At 46.4% G+C, this 14,164-nt stretch overlaps 1 long non-coding RNA gene across 1 annotated transcript in view; it reads right to left on the reverse strand.

Moving 5' to 3' along the window:
- Positions 1–5,126: 5,126 nt before the first annotated feature.
- The window catches only part of LOC140599111 (uncharacterized), a 31,732-nt gene continuing 22,694 nt past the window's right edge, over positions 5,127–14,164 (reverse strand). Inside the window, exons 2-3 of the long non-coding RNA XR_012001849.1 lie at positions 6,478–6,705; positions 5,127–5,765 (exon numbers count right to left, since the gene is read on the reverse strand). This is a non-coding gene — a long non-coding RNA (uncharacterized lncRNA). The remainder of the gene's footprint in view (positions 5,766–6,477; positions 6,706–14,164) is intronic.

Below are 14,164 nucleotides of genomic sequence, written 5' to 3' on the forward strand. Positions count from 1 at the left end.
GACTGCCATGTGCCCTCCTGCCCCCTCCCCCAGAAGTCCTCCAGCCCCAGTGAGGCTCTGAAAGCCCAGGGCCACAAAACCAGGATGCAGTCTGGAAACTGAGTCACAGGCCTTGCTCCCTGGAAGTCAGAGGAGTTCCCAGACAAGGAGCCAACATCACTCTCGCAGAACTGGGAATCTGAGCCCTCCCCAGAGCAAAGCAACCGCTGCTCTGACATGGATCCTTCACCAGAGCTATTCTTCAAGCACAGGATGGGATGCTGACCCAGAGGGAGGGATGTCTCCAGAACACGCCATCAGACTGTGGAGGAGAGGGGGGAAATCCAGGCACAGCTCCAGCCTCTCTGATCTTGACGGCTCAGCCCTTACCTTGACCAATTTTGACAAAGAAAATATGTCAAGGGATGAGAACAGTAGGCCTGTTTCTTAAACACCTTTTAATGTTCTGGGTCCTGCACATTGTGGGGTTTGGGATGTTTTGGGGGGGTTTTAATAAAGAGGCATATAAAACCAAAAGAGAGAAAGAGAATACTGATAAATGCTATAGCAGGGATGACCCTTGAAAACATTACGCTAAGTGAAAGAGGCCAAACACGAAAGGCCACACATATTATATGATCCCATTTATACAAAGTGTCCAGGGTAGGCAAGGTTACAGAGACGGAACGTGGTAGCCAGGGAGTTGGGAAGAGGAGGGAATGGGGAGTCATTGCATTCTATTTGGAGTACTGAAAACTTCTAGAACTAGATAATAGTGGTGGTTGCACAACCCTCTGAATATACTGAAATGCTGAACTGCAGGCTGTGAAGGGGTGGATTGTATGGTAGATGAATAATATCTCAAAAAAGTCTCTTTTAAAAAAAAAAGTGTGGTTTCTGCCTTGCTCCTGCTCTCTCCTGGGTCACTCACTGTGGGGAAAGCCCCCTGCTGTGTTGGAAAAAGTCCATGTGGCAAGGAACCAAGGCTTCCAGGCAACAGCCAGGTGAGTCATACTAAAAGCGGATCTTTCCACCCTGGCCAGGCCTTCGGGTGATGGAAGCCCTGGGTGAGATCCTGACTGTAACCTTATGCAATTGCCTGAGCCTGCACCACGGCTGAGCCCTGTCACTCTAAGCGGCTAAGTTTGGGAGTTACTTGTTACACAGCAGTAGACACACAGGCACGCTCCCTTTTTTGGTGCTTTGCTTTATTGTGCTTCACAGACACTGTGTCTTTTACAAATGGAAGGGTTGTGGCCACCTGTCATCACGCAAATCTGTCAGCATCATTTTCCCAAACAGCATTCGCTCACTTTGTTTTACCGACACATGACCATAGTCGGTAATTCCTGCAATATTTCAGAATTTTCATTATTATTATTATACTTGTGATAGTGATCTGTGATCACATTACAACTCACTGAAAGCTCAGATGGTGGTTCATATTTTTTAGTGATAAATTTTTTTTAAGATTTAATTTATTCATTCATGGAAGACATACAGAGAGAGGGGCAGAGACACAGGCAGAGGGAGAAGCAGGCTCCATGCAGGGAGCTCGATGTGGGACTTGATCCCAAGACCTCAGGATCATGACCTGAGCCAAAGGCAGTTGCTCAACCACTAAGTGATACAGCTGTGCCTGCGACAAAGTATTTTTTAATTAAGGTATATACATTGTCCTTTTAGACATAATGCTATTGCACACTTAAGTGACTAAAGATAGTATAAACATAACTTTCATATGCACTGGGAAACCAAAAAATTCATTTGACTTGCTTTATTGCAACAATCACTCTGCAGTGGTCCGGAACTGAACCCACGATATCCCCAAAGTATGCCTGTGCTCTTAAGTGGAGAGCAAGTAGCACAATATTACACACACTATGATTCTTTTTTTGTTGTTTAAAATACATCCATGCATGAGTAGGGAAAAAAAAATCACAGATATTGCTTGCTATCTCTAGGTGGAGAGATTATTTGCATTTTTCCTTTTAACTTCTCTTTAGTCTCCCACCTTTCTATGATGAATCTTTAATAATAAAAAGCAATTGAAGTTACTTTTAATTTTTTATAGATTAAATGTAGGACAGGGTGGGGAAAGACTTTTTCATTGAAGCCCAGCTGACACGCAATGTTACGTGTGTGCAACAGTGATTCAACTATTCTATACATTATGCTGGGCTCACCCCAAGTGCAAGCTTAGCCACCATCTGTCACCACCCAACGCTATCACAGTACCATTGACTATACGTGATGTACCTTACGTCCCCGGGACTTTATCTGTAACTGGACTCCCGTACCTCCAACTCCCCTTCACCCATTTTGCCCATCCCCTCACCCCCGGCAACCACCAGTTTGTTCTCTGTATTTGTGGGTCCATTTCTCCTTTTATTGTTTGCTTGTTCTTTTTTTTTTTTTTTTCATTTTTTCCATTCCACATAACAGTGAAATCACATGGTATTTGTCTCTCTCTCTCTGATTTATGTCACTTAGCATAGTGCCTTCGAGTTCCTGCCCATGTTGTCACAAATGGCAAGACCTCATCGTTCTTCTTATGGCCCAGCCACATTCCATTGTGGGGAAACACTTTGACGATAACTCAGACAGGAGATGAGGGCTTGGGCCAAAGCAAGACCAGCGTGAGAAAACAAAAACATGAGCGATGTTTTGAAAGAGGAGGGAAAAAAAAAAAAAATGAAAGAGGAGGGAAGAGGCAAGACTTAATGAATGACCTTAATTCATTAAGGAGATGACAGGACAGGGGAAAATCGGGTCTACACAGATCTGGTCCCCCTGCTTTGTGACTTCCAAGCTTGGCTGCGTGTCACACCTACTGCTCTGGCAGCAGTGCCCGCCCTCCCCCACCCAGATGCTTACCCCACTCCCTCCAGGGCCACTCACAACCTCTTCGGCCACAAGCACAGACCTCAGAGAAAGTTCTCTCATTTCTCGAGAAGGAGGAAAAAGTAGGATCTTAGGAACAGCTGCCTTCACTCACTTCACCCTTGCCCTGGGCTGTCGCTTCAAATACGCTCCCTCTGCTGCGGGGCTACTGTCTACTAAAGAGCTTCTAGAGCAGTGAGCTCCACACTCAAGTACCATTCTCGCTTATTCCTCACAACCTTTCCTGTCAACATTCTGCCTTTCAGACTGCAGAAGAAAACTGGTGTCGAGAGAGGTAAAGTTACCTGTTCAAAGGGTCACAGCTAGTCACTAGCAGAGGGCGGCCTGAACCTACCTGTGGCAAAAGCCACAGAGGATCCTGCTCCCTGTCCCAGGAAAGAGCTGTGTGGAAGGCAGCGGCAAGTTTGGGGAGCTGGAGGGAGCCAGCCGTGGGTTCAGCTGCTCACAGTGCCACTGCTTTCTGGAAAGGGCTGTGTCCCGCCCATCCTAGCAGCTATCACAGCATCAAGAATTCAGGACCCCAGACACGGACAGCCTACAAATAATTATAAAAATTAATCTGCGTCCATCCTTACTGCTGGGAACCAGTTAGACTCTAATTCCTTTTCTGGTTATTAAAATAGAGATACATGGGGCACCTGGGTGGCTCAGTGGTTGAGTGTCTCCCTCCAGCTCAGGTCATGACCCCGGGGTCCTGAGATTGAGTCCCGCATTGGGGTCCCTGCAGGGAGCCTGCTTCTCCCTCGGCCTGTCTCTGCCTCTCTCTCTGTGTCTCTCATGAATAATAAATCTCATGATAAATAAAATCTTTTTTAAAATAAATTAATTTAATTAAATAAGAGACACATGTTTAAAGAAAGATTATGACTAACAAAAGAGGAGGAACAGCTCAGGTTAAAAAAAAAAATGTACGTTTTAAAGCCTCTCTGGCCCCGTGGCCATGGAGGTTCGCACCCAGAGGTAGGCCCACGGGTCGGGGTGGGTGAGCCAGGCTGGCCTCCTTTCCCCACTTTCGCTCACGGGTAAGGAGGCCGGCGACTGTTTGGTGACAGACCAGAAGGAAACGACAGGGCTTCTAAGCAGCAGGCCCTGGAGTCCTGTCTGCAGGAATGTTCCACAGAAGAATAGGAGACTCATTAAACCAGGGAAAAATGTTAAATAAATAATGGTTTCCAGAAACAGGAGACCAAGAAACAGATGCCTCTCGGGCCCTTGGGGTTGTTAACAGGGATAGGAGTAGAAGAGAAATAGAGACGCTTTCCACCAGGCTTCCCTCATCCTGGATGAAAAGCAAAGAAGGGGGCAAGAAGTGAAATGAGAAGGATAGAGAAGGGAGGTGAGGGGAGGGACTCCACGGGGGTGGGCGCTGCAGGAAGCAAGAAGTGAGATGAAGGAACAAAGAAAGGAGAAGGGGGTGGGGGGACGCCTCACAGGACCCCAGAGAGCCCTTCACACCTGAGGATAGAGGGCCTTTGTCCAGGAAGACCCTACACTTTTCCCCTTACATCCACATTTCCCCCAAGGGATTTCCAAGAGAGGAAACACTCCCCCCCCCGCCCCACCCAGTCTCCAGCAAACACAGAATGTTTGAGAAGGATGTTCTTAGTTTCTTCACCTTTGGGGTAGACGGCAAGTCTTGTGCTACATGCAGACTCTTCCCTCAGATCCTATACATGCACGCATGCACACTCTCACACAAACGCACAGCCACACCTGCACGTTCACACAATATGCCCACACCAGTGCCCACGTACACACCCACACACACTCACACAAATGCACAGCCACATTCACACATTCTCACAATATACCCACACCAGTGCCCACTTATACACACACACACACACACACACACACACACCTCCCCTTTGGGAGCCCCCAAGTCCCTAGCTTTAAGCAGCTATAGCCCTGTGCTTTGCCCCACAGTGGACCGACCACCTGGAGGCTAATCTTCCTCAGGAACTGTGCCCAGTGCCTTGGGATCCCACTCTCCCCCTAGGAAATCTGTTTGCCCTGTGTACTCTCCAAGAAAAAGCATTTTAAGATTTGACCAATTCCAAATGAAAAATTGAATTGATTTTATCACTTTTCAAAAGAAAACTTGAGGAAAGAAAGAAAAACAGAAAAAGAAAAGAGGGAGAAAAATATATAACCCTTGCTAAGAGTCCACAAGGTGCGAATGCTACCCTAAGTGTCTTAATCCATTTGGGCGGCTGTCACAGAAATACCATAGACTACGTAGCTTGTAAACAACAGAAATTTATTTCTTAACATTTGGGAGGCAGGGAAGGGGCGAGACAGCTCTTCCATAAGGGCCCGAATCCCATCCATGAGGGCTCCACCCTCATGACCTAGTCACCTCCCCAGGCCCTGCCTCCTAATGCTCTCACCCTGGGAGCTAGGGCTCAACATAGGAATTGTCGGAGGACACAAACATTCAAACCTTAGCACTAGGTATTCTGCATCTGTCTTCTCATTTTATTCCTCAAAACCATACGAGGAGGCGGGTTTTATTATCCTTTCTTGAAGATAAGGAGACTGAGGCTCAGAAGCCTTAGATCATTTGTCCAAAAGCACACAGTAAACTTGGAACCAGATTGGAATCAGATCTTCCGGGCTCCGGGCTCCAAGCATGAAACGGAGAAACGCATGGGACAGGAGGGAGGGTCCTACAGGTACAGGTCGCTGAGCACAGCACTCCCTGAGGGCAGTCGGAGGGGCCCAGGGGCCTCACTGAAGAATGACAAGCTCCGATTTCACCCGGGCCTGGCTTCACCTTGTTCACAGATGCCACTCTGTTGACCATTCTTGTCTGACTTCTTTCTTATGCTTCTATGCCATCCAGTCATATTTCAGGGATTCTTGGAGGCCTTAATAAAGTTCTGCCAAATAAACAAACAAACAAATAATTGAAATTTGTTAGAAACATATAAACTAATTAACAAGAGATGTACCAACAACGTTGATTCCAAATTACGTGGGACCAGGTTGGCCCAGTTGCAAGGACAGTTGATGGAAGAATAGTCTGGGTCTGGGCTGGGAGAGGGGCCTAAGCCTGGCTCCATTTCCCCAGATCACACTTGATCTGCCACTGGTTTCCTTAACGAGTACGGTCGGATGGTCAGTTGTTACTTTGCAAGTGTGATAATAGCATTTCCCACAAGGTGTTCTAGAAAGGTTTTGAAATACTGGGGTGAAAAGAGCTGTGATATAATCTTTTTTTTTTTTTTTTGGATGGGGGGTAGGATGTCAATACCTCACTACTTTTCAGTCACCTTTTAAGAGCAGCTGACATGCACCCTGCTTCAAGCCCACTGACTCGGAATGAAGAGCTGGGCACTGGAAGTACTTGAGGGCTTTTTAAAAACAGCGAACAGAGCCCATCCAAGAGCTCACTCTCGAGCCCCAGTGGGGTCCTCCAGGCCCCAGAGTTTCTCTTGCAGGGTAGCAGTGCCTCACCCCACCACAGCAGAAAGGGCCTCAGAGCCCAAGCAGGCCTGGAGCAGTCCAACAGCCCCAGGTTCCAACCCGACTCCACCATCCAGTAGCTACATGACCGTGGGCACTTGATTTCCGAACTCTGGCCTCTGTTACCTGATCTGTGGAGTGGAGATAATAGCAGGACCCACGTCGAACTTCACCGCTAGATGCAAAGCAGGTCATAGAGGGAAGGTGCCAGGTCAGAATGAGTCACTACTCTCAATGGGATCAGCAGCACCTATGGCTTTGTCTCTCAGCTCCTGTTCATCTCCTCTCCTCCACGCGCCCTTTCTCAGAGCAGACACCACAGGGGTTCTGGTAGTAGAGGGATTCACTTTAAACCTGGAAGAACATGTTGGGAACTTCACACTGTTGGCAGAAAACCCCTCCAGGTCACTTCCTCCTCCAGCCGCTAGCCGCACCAGAGCTGACATTATTTTCTTTAAAGCCCCTGCCAAGTAACCCCCCCCCGAGAACTTTTGAGGCGCCCTGCATCTTCCCGTCTGTAGGATTCAATCAAGCCACTGTCTCACATGAAAACTGAAGGCAAGACTTCATGCAGATGCAAGTCAGGAAACTATGTCATCTATGTCAGAGAAGACAGGAATTAAACACTCAGGACTTCCTCCTCTGCCTCTGTGTTTCAGCTCTTTCAAGAACCGTGGATCCCATCTTGTGATGGGATTTAGGAGATGCAGAATTAGGAGAGAAACTGGAGAAAAGATTGATATTTGCACAAGCGCTTGACCAGGGCTGCCCCTAGGGTGGATGAGGCCCAGGCAAATATATAAATAGTTATATACAAACTATTTGAGTCACCAAAATCGGCATATGTGCACATCTGGTGGCCCAACTTCAGATGAGCTGGTGAAAGAAATACCAACCAGTCAGCAGGAGCTATCCAACCTCCAGATCACCCTCCTGGAACCGAGTCTGGGTCCTGGTCCCAGTCCCAGTCCAGGAATAACATCACAGGAATGAGTCTCAGATCTTGTGGAGCATCTGGTCAACCCCACACAAGTGATAGAAGATGGAAGAAAGCCCTACAGGGGAGAAATTGGCACCAGAGCCCACATGTGTCCTGGTACAAGCGCAAGGAGTCCCACCTGGATGGCACTGCCAACTGCTGCCTGTCTCCAGCATTGGGCAGGGAATGAAAAAAGTTCAAGGAGGGCGCACTTCAAAGAGCAGAGTCCCCTGAGGTGCGGGGTTGGGCCAGGTTGTAGGACAGATGCATTTGATACCAAAGTCTCTCTGGAAGTTTACCTCTCTAAATCAGGCTCAGAAGGAATGCTGCCTCCTTCCTCTCACTGTGTGGACAACGTGGGGCTAGACAATCTTTCTCTTTAAGTTACTCTTGTATCTCAAGGACCGTAGCTCGGGACTGGGAGATCCTAGTGCTATTTCCATGAACTATTTTCCCTATTAGCAACAAGGCAGATAAAGATAAAAACAATTAGGATTGAATCTAGTACAAGGGCAAGCCAGCTCAATTTTATCAGGAACTATTTGCAAATTCATGGTTTCTGCTTCAAGTGTTATAAGCCCAGACTCCTGCACAGGCCCACCCCTAACAGTTGCAAGCCAAGGGCAACGGTACAAATGGAAACCCTTGACCCACAAGTCACTTGTTTGTCTCTTATCTCTCCTAGTTCTTCTCAGATCATAAAAGACCTTTTCCATATGCACATGGGCCTTCCAGCTCACCCAGGCTATCTCTAGTTCCCCAACCCCCGCCACACCACCACCCCTTGGCCACCCTTTGGGTATGCACAGGTAGTACTATTAGTCCTTACTCAAAAGGACAGAGATGGGTGAGACACTTACACAGGTCTTGGCAATTGGGCTAGGAATTCTGGTGTCCCTGGTACCTAGGATATGGTTTTGAAGTAGGGGCACATGGACTCCACGTGGACACATCCTTTAGCCTCCTGGACCTCTCTTCCCATAGAAAAGGTATAGATGGAAGAGGGCCAGAGCCAGGCCCATGAAATCATAGGACCAGAGCAGAGGCCCACCTGCCAGGGTAATACACCCCAGCATATGATTTCCAAACCCATACCCTGACCCCTACTTCATTTTTCAGTTTCTACTTCCTCTACCTCCTTCAGCCTACTCCCCAGCTGCTGCTTTTTGCTCATGCATAGAATTCCTAGTTCCTATTTTTTGAGTCATCCTGAATCTGACCTTGAAGCTAGTGTTATACAAAAAAGGAGATATTATATCTTTTTTAAAAGTCTACAGAACCTGAATATTTATGATATGCCACATCAAGATGTCCTGGCAAAGAAATGTAATTCTTGTCACCCATGGCTACTGAAAAATGACTTTCTGGATACACTAGTGGCACTTTTTATCTTTCATAGGCTGACAGATAATGGGATTGCAAGTTTCAAGCAGTAATCTCCTCATCTTATTGTGATTTCTTGGTGGTGGGGGGGAGCAGGGAAGCAACGTAGTTGAGCTCTACAGAGGACTGAACAGACAAGCAAAATAACAGTCTGCAACAAGATGGTCCCGTCCCGTAAGAGATCTGAGACACCTTACACTCGTTCCAGGGGAACTGAGATTGTTCTATTTTGTGACGGACCAATGAAGAAGCAATAGAGTGGCTATGGGATTTGCTCCAGAAATCAAACCCAGGCTGGCAGACTCCGGAATCCAAGTTCTTTCACATTGCATGATATCACAATATGAAGTCTTAAAAAGATGGATCTGATCTTTCTCCTCTTTAAAGTCACACAACACTTTCCATGTAATTTCCTTGTGGTGGTTGTGGCATAATAAAAAATATTTAGCTTTAGTCCCCGGTTTCTGGCACTCAGATCCTAAAGCCCTTGGAATCTCCAAAGTGGTGAGAGTCTTTTGAGCTAATGAGATGACTGGCCATTGAGGTCTCCTCGACAGCTTCAGGATAGGGCCCAGCCTCCAAGAATGACCACGCCTTGATTAGAAGCTAGGAACATTCAGCCCCACCCTGCAACCTCCAGGAATGGGAGAGGGGCTGGAGTGGAGTTCAATCACCAATGGCAGATGATTCCATCAATCATGCGTATGTACTGAAACCTCCATAAAACCCCTAAACAGCATAATTCACAGAGCATCTTGGTTGGTGAACATATCCCCATGCTGCTATGCTCGAGACCTCATCCCATATACATACCTCTTCATTCGGCTGATCATTGTATCCTTTATAACAAATCAGTAAATGTAAGTACAATATGTTCCTGAGTTCTGAGAGCCAGTCCAGCAAATTACTGAACCTAAGGAGGGAGTAATTTGTAGCCATTTATAGCTGGTGGGTGGACCCATTTATAACGGGTGGGTCAATTCTGGGAGGCCCAGGACCAGTGACAGCATCTGAAGTGGGAGGCAAACAGTCTTGTAGGACTGAGCCCTTAACCTGTGGGGTCTGCACTAATACGAAGTAGTGTCAGAATTGAATCATTGAACACCGAGTTGGTATCCAGAGAATCAGAGAATTGGTTGTTGGTGTGGAAAATGTTGTGCCCAAGATTGCGAATCCGAGAAACCACCAAGGAGCCAACACCGATGCAAGCGCTCCAGGGTTTATTTACAAGCTCGAGCTTGGGTCCAAGTATACCCAACTCAGCGGAGCAGGGACTTGGACCCCGAAGTGGGTTACAGCTGGGTTTTCTATAGGCTGGTCTAGGGGATTTTCAGAAGGAATTTCTCAAGTTCTGTTTACATTCTGATATGGGGCTTTCAAGGGCATTGAGCTCTGTTCTCATTCTAATATGGGACTTTCTACCACGGGCGTGGGCTCTGTTGTCTTTCTGATATGGGATTCCCTGCCAAGAACATTCTGCAGTTTTTCCTGTAAAGTTCAGCTCTTATTCACAGGGGCCTAAGATGGCTGTACTTGTGCTAATGCTAAACTTTAGGTGGAATGGCCTTAATTTTTCTCGGTCTCCACAGAAAACATCCCCAGAGTGATTATCTGGCACTCCCCTTTATTATGGTCATTGGTGTTGAGTTTTTGTGGGGGGAGAATGGGGTTCTCCTAGTAGTTCTATTTTCTTCAGAGCCCAAACCAGGTTTTATTCATCTTTGTATTTCTTACAACACCTAGCACAGGGCCTGGCCCACAATAAAAGATAGATAAACAATGTTGAACAGGTTCCATTTTTTTGTGTTGACTGCTCCTCGGATCTTTAGGATCATGCCTGTTTAGGAAGGCTGAGCTGGGCTGGGCTATGGTGCATAGTGACAAGGCACTGAATCATGGCATTCACCAAGGATATGTCCCCCCAAACTTCTCACACAGAATGATGACTGACAATGAGAAGGGCTGCAGTAGAGGTAGAGATTGGCCCACAAGGGGGTCCAGTCACTAGATAACAACTCAGCCACCATTACCTTAGTTCTGGTGATTCAAATTAATGCCTTGGCTACATTTTGCATTTTACCTTATAGAATGGATTTCCAGGGGCACCTGGGTGGCTCAGTCAGTTAAGCGTCTGCCTTCAGCTCAGGTCATGATCCCAGAGTCTTGGGATCAAGTCCTGCACTGGGCTCCTTGCTCAGTGGGGTGTCTGCTTCTCCCTCTGCCCCTCTTCCCACTCATGCTCTCTCTCATGCTCTCTCTCTCTCAAATTAACAAATAAAATCTTAAATTTAAAAAAATGGACTTCCAGATCACGCTCACATGACTTAAAAAGATTACAACCATAAATGGCCAGAGTCTATTCTGTGGGAAAATTGCTGCCTATCTAAGTCAAATGAGAATGTATGGAATAAATTGAATAGGTGGAAACTCCCCAAGAGCTGACTTACGAGTCCTCCTCAACCACTTGACTTGCCTGAACTCCTGCACTTGCTTCAGTTCTGTGACCATGTCAGCAACTTGTCCCAGGTCTAGCTTCAGACACTTTCCCCAAATACATGTGTTTATAGATCAATTGCAATTAATCAAGAATAGAAGGAAAAATGAACATCTGGCCTTCAACATTTTCATTCAGGAGTTTCTTATAGCTCAAGTTGAATGCCAAGTGCAGTCTGTCCTTGGGAAATGAAAACCTTCCTCCCTCCCCTCCCTTCCACCAAATCATGAGCAATAGCTGTAAAGCAGAGAAGACTCAGAACCCCCAGCAGATCCCTGAGCAGGCTGAGGCAGAAAGCAGGGGGCAGATTTTAATGCAATTCTGCAGGAATTGCAGGGCTTGTCCATCGTGGAATGGCCCGCAGACCTCAGCAGTTCCCATGTCTCACGTTGACCCTGGTGGACTTAAACTCATATTCTCCTCCAAACACCAAACCATAGGACAGTGAGCAGCAGAGAGCAAGCATCCTACAGACACAACAGAATGACTCAGAAGAATGGTTCCCAAGCTTTTGTCATCTCATATCTATTTATTTTATTGAGAAGAAGAGATAAAGAGGGGAGGGCAGCAGTGGGGAGGGGAAGAGGCTGTACCAGTCAATGGGTGAGACCGATGCTTACCCAGCCAGGCCATGCAAATGGGGGCCCCACGCAGACTCCCAAGCGGCAGTTCTTCAGTTTGGCCTGGGGAAATTCATAGTGGTGTAAGCAGAGGATTCAATAAAGCAAGACTTGCCCAGGCTGCCAGAATCATAACCACAAAAGACCATTTAGTGGGTTTTGTGGCTATTTTCATTCACTCTCTGGACTAGAGTACATTTGACTCCCTGCAGGATAATCTCCAGTACATCATCCAGTCTATTCTCAAATGCCTCAAGTAGCGGGATTTTACAGCTTCCCTTGGGAAGTTATTCTTAAAGTCAAATGACTAGGGTGTTTTTCCTTGATATTAAACATCCAATCTTTCTTCTTCTTAACTTCATCCCTGTTATCCTGTGGAATAAACTCCTGCCCTCGGCATTGTCTGTCTCTCTTAGCGTTCACCGATGCATTTCCCGGGGATCCTTGCTGTACCATTTCAGCCTCTCTGCACTCGAGCCTCGGAGATCAAGAAATGGCTAAGGAATGCAGTGACAAATAAAGGCTTCTGCCATCTGGCAGGCATAAACATAAATGAGATGTGAGCCCAAAATCTCAATAAAGAAGGGATCATCATCCATCCACCCTCTGCACAGAACCCCACGACAACGGGAGAATTACTCTGCAGTGAGTGATGCTTTGCCAGGGGGACCTTGTTCTCCCCATGATTCATTTTCACAACCCAGTAAGTTCTCCCTCCTCCAAAATGAGTTGATGAAATGCCAAATTTATCTTATCATGTCTATCTTTAATTGCACTCACCCCACTTGGTATACTTTTTATCTTACTGTGCTATGGTGCCTGGTATATAAATTCTCATTGTATAGACTTCGGAGCATCAAGAGTGTGCCACTCCCTGCTGTAGGTAGAGGAGTCAGAATGGGCTCTGACAGTGGTCTGGCCAAGAGGACATTGGACTCCTTACTGCTCTGATGAATGTGGGGAGATTCAGCAGTTTTCTCCCTACATTTAGAACCTTTTTTTCACAATCCAGAAAAACTCCAGTAATTAAAAATGGCTACTCAACCACCGACTCCAGTCAAGCGAGTCTCCCTTTATCTCCTATCCACACCCCACCTCCAGCATGTACCTGGCTCAGTCCGACCTACTTCAGACCTCTTAATAAGATGCCTCACCAAAATGTCCTTTTTTTCTCCAGCAAATGGTTACTGAATTTTATAACGGAATAGGTCCTTGGTTGAGACTTTTTCCTTCCTTAAAAAAAGACATTTGTTGAGCACTTACCATTTCTGCACGGAGATAAGAGACATAATCCCTACCCTGAAGGAGTGCTCAGGCTGGTGGAGGCAATGGACAAGTGAACAGAACATTGTGATTGTGAGCAATAGAAATGCTACCCTCAAAGAAGCGCCGAGTACTCCAGGAATATCTGGAGGGACCCCTAATTCAAAGAGGGAGACTTCAGCCTCTTTCCTCTTGACCTCCCTTAGAGCCATTCCCCAGATGTAGTCAGAGTGAGCTTTTTAAAACATGAATGAAAACAGGTCATTCCTCTGATTAGCAAACGTCAGGGACTTGGTATGCATTCAAACAAAACCCAAACTCACTGCCTGGGCACACAGTCACACAAGATCTGGCCCTGCCCACCTCTGCACCTCCACCTCCTTCACCCTCCATCGCCCACCAAATTCCAACTCCATTACTAACCTGCTTTCAGTTCCTAGAACGCACCAGGTTCTCCTTTCCCGCACAGAACCTTCCTACATACTCATTCCCTTTTGCTCCTCCTGCCTGAAATCCTGCCCGAATCCTCTCAGTGACTCCCTACAGCATCACTTGGCTTACCTGGCTAGCTCATTGTAATTTTTCAGGTATTGGCCTGTCACCTCCTCAGCCTTCTACTCATCCCACCCACCCATCCTTCCCCTATAGTCAGTTTCGTTGTTCTCTGGTTTTTCCCTTAAAGCAACTCCCATGATTTTTGCTATATATCTATCTGTGTATTTCCAGGTTTAGTGTTTGTCTTTGCAAACAAATGCTGTTAGCAAGTAGTATGTTAAAAGATAAACTGAAAAAAAAAAAAAAGATAAACTGAGGGACATTAAATTTTTGAACAGTTTATTTGAACAGCTATTGATTTGACTCAGGCAATGCTAAACCAAAGGTGAGCTGAGGTGCTCCACTGACAGAAGCTAGGGGACTTTTAGAGAGAAGACACAGAAACATAGCAAAGAAATTACCTGATTGACTATAATTTGAGTGCCTTATGTAGGAAAGCCTAGTTGGTTGGTTGTGATTTATTGTCCTGAAGTTTCAATTTCCTAACTTTTTTATTTAAATTCAATTTGTGAACATATA

Source organism: Vulpes vulpes, chromosome 5 (assembly GCF_048418805.1).
Source record: "Vulpes vulpes isolate BD-2025 chromosome 5, VulVul3, whole genome shotgun sequence".
In the NCBI taxonomy this organism is placed as follows: domain Eukaryota; kingdom Metazoa; phylum Chordata; class Mammalia; order Carnivora; family Canidae; genus Vulpes; species Vulpes vulpes.